We start from the raw sequence: 5,075 nt of genomic DNA, 5'->3' as shown, positions 1-5,075 counted from the left end.
TGTGGAAAATGTATGTAAAGTTTTTTTTTTTCTTTTGATAGTGTGGAAGACTAGAAATGATCTAATCTATACTTCTCATTGGCAGGTAAGAAAATAGTACTTCTATTTTGAATTTGTAATACTAAGATATGTAGATTATTTGTCCCATTTTGGTGGTCTATTTCTCTGTGTGTAGGTACATATGTATGCATGGACATTTTTCTAGTGAGATGGTGCATACCTTGCAGGATTTTCAAAGATTTCCATTACTCTCTTTCCCCTAGCACTCTCCCTCCACTACATTAAGAAGCAGACCCAGTCTCATCTAAATAGGACAGAAACCTAAAGGAATAAGAGATGGAAGAAAAGAGAAAAAATAACTTGAAAATACACTGAGAGTGTTAGCAATTTTAATTTACTAGCAAAGATGGGATCTTTTGTCATTTGATGTCACAGAATCGGCTTGTGAAACTTAGGGTCATAGCACAAGCCTTATTCAATGGCCAAGGAATGGAGAAGTGGGAGCCCAGCTTTCAAGTTTACTTCTTGTCCTCTTGAGCTGTGGAGTTTAAAATATAATGGATGGGGTAATGAGAGGATGAGTTAGGTTAAGAGATGGGAGGACTATTTAGAGCTTTTCCTGGAAAAGATGGGGATTTCCTGGAATTCAGACATGCCTCCCTTTTATTCTTATGAGATCATTTCTGGTCATAACCATGGAGATTGTCACCAGTCTGATAGGTGTGTCATCTATCAACAGAATGCTAATGCAATACCAAAAGGGTAAGCCTTTGAAAGTTAGGCAGTTGTTCCAGGCCCCATTTTGATTCTGACTAGTTCGTACTGGTTCTTTAGTGGAGATCTTAACTATTGGCATGTATCCTGTTACTTTAAGAAAACACTGTCAGGGAGTGACTGGGGTATGGTATAAGCATGGACTTTTGATGAGTGACATAATTCCCCTTTTCTTATAATCACTTCTTATTCTTTAGAGGTGCTGAAGGTTGAAGGTCTGTGTTCTGTAACATTTTCCAGCTGAACATGGGCATTGTTAGAGGGCCCATTAGAGGAGTGAAAATTTTCTTAGCCATTCTTCAATTCTGTCTGATTGTCACCTGGTTGGAGACCCAGACTTTCATACCCCTGGGTCGTTAATATTTGTGAGGTTATAGTCTCTGGGTTTCAACAGGTTTAGGGTGCATGGACCAAAGGCAAGTAAAAGCAAGCTTGTCAGTAGCAGATCTAGAAGAGGCAGAAACAAGTCATCTTTAGTAGAGCATTCTTTATAGCATTTTAAATTAAATTAGTGGAAGACCCAGAATTGAAGCTCTGAAGCCACCTTGTTTGTTCTAGGACGTTTTGTGACTATAAATTGCCAGTCTATAGGATTTTAGTCCCCAGTTAAAACATAAGAAATCATGAGCCAATAAAGTATAAGAAACAAGGATTAAGGCAACAAGAAGGAACATTAAAAGGACAGAATCATTTTAGGTGAGGGATATAGTCACTTATCTCTGTTTCTTGAATAGAAGCTTCAGAGCTGAGAGAGGCTCAGCTTATAAGGAGGGTTTTTCTGATGGAGATTCTGGTCTCTTTACCCTGGTGTGACTGTATTCAAGGAGTGATTTCCTATAACTTGAGAGCAGAATTATTGGGTCATTGGAAAAGTCATGACTCATTTTTTCATAGAAAAATATAACACAATACTTCGTGACTTTTCTAACTACCCAATTGTAGTGAAAATCATCAAGTGGGCTCCCTTCTATTAAGATTCTAGTTGGTCCTATGGACTTCTCTCCTTCCAGGTCCTGAGATAGGCCCAGTTTGCTGGTTGAAATGGATGGAGGGTTAAGTCAGCTGGGGCTTGTAGGTGGCATAGTGGTTAAGGCACTGGACTCCCACATGGCCAACTGCAGTTCAAATCTCGGACCTGGTGACGTGAAAATCATGGCAGGTACATGTGCATGCAAGCCCAAAATTCTGAGAGACGAATGAAGGAGAAAGGATTGCAGTGTGGTCATCTCCTGGGGGGAGGGGGAGAGTGGTTTCTTGCTTTCTGTCTCTCTGTCTCTTTGGTGAGTGCACATGCCCTATAGCCAAAACACTTTAGGAGAGAGAGAGAGAGAGGGAGAGAGAGAGAGAGAGAGAGAAAAAAAAAGAGAAAGAAAGAGAGAGAGGGAGGGAGGAGAAGGAGAGAGATGATAGTTCTTGGTTCTATAAGCTTGATGTGTCCTTACTTACCTCTCCAACCTGAGTAGCATATATTAGCTTTCTCATGTCTCTTAGGGCTTTATTCTGCCCACCCAAACCAGAACTAGCTTCCTATTCATTATTAACTCATAAGGGCTTATTTTTTTTTTCTTTTCTTTTCTTTCTTTTTTTTATTTTTTTGGAGAGGTTTTTGCTATAGGGCGTGTGCGCTCGCCAGACAGACAGAGAGAGACAGCGAGACAGAAGCGAGAAATCACCCCCTAGGGGGGATGGCCATGCTGCAGTTCCTTCTCCTCCTTTCTCCTCTTGGGATCTTGGGCCCACACGCACATGCGCCCGGCATGAGTTTAAGTCACCGGGTCCGGGACTCGAACCACGATCAACTACGTGGGAGTCCAGTGACATAGCCATTACACTAACTGCTGGTCCCAGGGCTTACTTTGATGTTTCCTTTTGGGGCAAATTTTGATCAGTAGGAAGCCCATGGGAAGCAAGGATGCCCTCAGGAGGTGAGTCTTCTGTCACCATATGATTCCCAACATTTGAGAATGGCCTTGGTTACAGAGGATATAAAAGCTGGTCTATTATAAATCTGAATAGACCAGGAAAACCCAAATGAAGAGATGATTTCCTTCAACAGTACTCTGGCTACCTCAGATGCCATTTAGTTCATCTATCAAAGATCTTTATTCACTCTGAAAAAGCATCAGTTAACACTGAGACATTAAAAATTTCCTGTGGTTCTGGGCATGGTTAAGAAATCTATTTGTCAATCTTCTCCCAGCTGGCAGCCTATGTATTGAACTAGATCAATAGCCCCTTTCTTTGACCTCTTGGGTATTAGCATTGTTAAAGCAGCAGTAGGGTGGGTTTTGACTACTACTTTTTTTTTTTTTTTTTTTTTTGAGTTTTTGCTTATAGGGGATTGGGCGTTTTTTGCTATAGGGCATGTGGGCTTGCCAGATATACAGAGAGAGACAGAGAGAGAGAAAGTGAGAAATCATTCCTCTCCCAGGGGTTGGCCATGCTGCAGTCCCTTCTCTTGCATTCTTCTCTTGGGATTTTGGGCATGCACACACACACACACCCAATGTGAGTTTAAGTCACTGGGTCCGGGACTCAAATTGAGGTTGACTCCATGGGAGTCCAGCGACATAGCCATTACACCAACTGCTGGTCCCAACAACTTCTTTAACTTTTTGAAATTGGGGTTGTCAGAGAACCAATGTAAAAGGGCCTCCTGATCAGAGTAGGTATATGATAAAGCACTCCTTGTGGCCAATAGGACTACTACCTTTGGAAAGAGAAGTGAACCATTTGGGCTCATTAGCCACCCCAGAGAATTTAAGCTTTCTAATGTATTCTCATTTCAGAACCCTTTCCCTCTCCTTAAGAGAATACATTGGGACACACAATACAGAACTCTGGAAAGGGTAGTAGAGGCATCCAGAATATGAGCTCTCCTAACACTGCCTATTTAAAAGCTAGATCAGCTTTGTTATTTCCTATTATTGTATAAGCATCTCTCCTCTAATGGCCCTGGCAGGATTAACTGCCACCTGCAAGGGTGTCTTTGTGCTCCAGAACTCTGAAAGTGATTCTGCTAATTCTAATCTTTTTGTTATCAGGGGTGAATATGCCTTTTTTCTTTTCCAAATAGCCCCATGTACATGTAAAATACATAATGCATATTTGGAACTAGTGTTTCAGAACTTTTTTCTTCTCCTAGCCCTAGTGCCTGAATCAGGGCGATTAGCTTTGACTTTTGTAAGAAGCAACTAGGTAGGTGAGCACTGACTTCCACAATCTCATTAAGGGTGACAATGGCATATGCTCTTCTTTTTGTCCTTTTACGTAACTACTCCATCTGTAAACTATTCCACTTCTGCATTTGTAATGGGCTCACTTTGAGACCTGACCTGATAACATACTGCTTCTAGGACCTCAATGCAATCATGGGACCACAGGTATCCCCCTTTCTATAAAGAGGAAAGTTATAGAATTTATTGTTGCAGACCTTTGAGGTTATATTAGGATTTCAATAAGTGTGGCCTGTAGCTGGAGAATACTGCCTTGGGACAGCCATTCTTTTTTTTGGGAGAGGTTTTTGCTATAGGGTGCATGCGCTCCCCAGAAAGACAGAGAGAGACAGAGAGACAGAAAGTGAGAAATCACCCCCTCCCTCAGGGACGATGGCCATCCCGCAATCCCTTCTCCTCCATTGTCCTCTCGGGATCTTGGGCACGCATGCCCCCCCGCCTGGCGTGAGTTTAAGCCACCAGGTCTGGGGCTCAAACTGCAGTCGACTATGTGGGAGTCCAGCGACAGAGCCATTACGCTAACTGCTGGTCCCAGGACAGTCATTCTACTCCCCTTTTATAATGGTCTGGATTTGGTAGGGGGTCCATATGATAAGCAACTGTCCAAAGGTTAGCTTCTTCACTTCTGTAAGGAAGAAGACTATGGCTGGCCCCGTTTTTGATTCTGCCTGCCACTGTTTAGAGGCACAGTTGCCACTCTTTGGTGACTGAGTCTAATCATTTAGAAAAATAAGTAACCACTCATACAAGAGATGGAAGTTTCTATATTAATACCTCCAACATCTCCTTGCTTCTTGCTTGAGGCCTTCATGAACTACAGTTTAATTTCCTGAAAGGTTTGATTACATTCTTTGCTCTACTCAAAAGTGCCTATGTCTTTTTCTTTTTTATTTGTTCATAAAGGAGGGGGGTATTGGGACCAGCAGTTAGCGTCATGGCTATGTCGCTGGACTCCCACGTAGTTGATCCAGGTTCGCGTCCCAGACCCAGTGGCTTAAAACTCACGCCAGGCATGTATGCATGCGTGCCCGAGGTCCCGAGAGGAGAATGGAGGAGAAGGGATTG

The 5,075-nt window shown here is 42.5% G+C and overlaps 1 pseudogene; it reads left to right on the top strand.

Moving 5' to 3' along the window:
* The first annotated feature begins 628 nt into the window (after positions 1 to 628).
* LOC102492489 (nucleolin-like) overlaps positions 629 to 5,075 on the top strand; it is a 28,312-nt pseudogene continuing 23,865 nt past the window's right edge.

This window comes from Tupaia chinensis, unplaced genomic scaffold (assembly GCF_000334495.1).
Source record: "Tupaia chinensis unplaced genomic scaffold, TupChi_1.0 Scaffold000085_1, whole genome shotgun sequence".
Lineage (NCBI taxonomy): Eukaryota > Metazoa > Chordata > Mammalia > Scandentia > Tupaiidae > Tupaia > Tupaia belangeri.
Note: the sequence above shows the minus strand (reverse complement) of the source record. Positions and strands in the feature narration are given on the sequence as shown.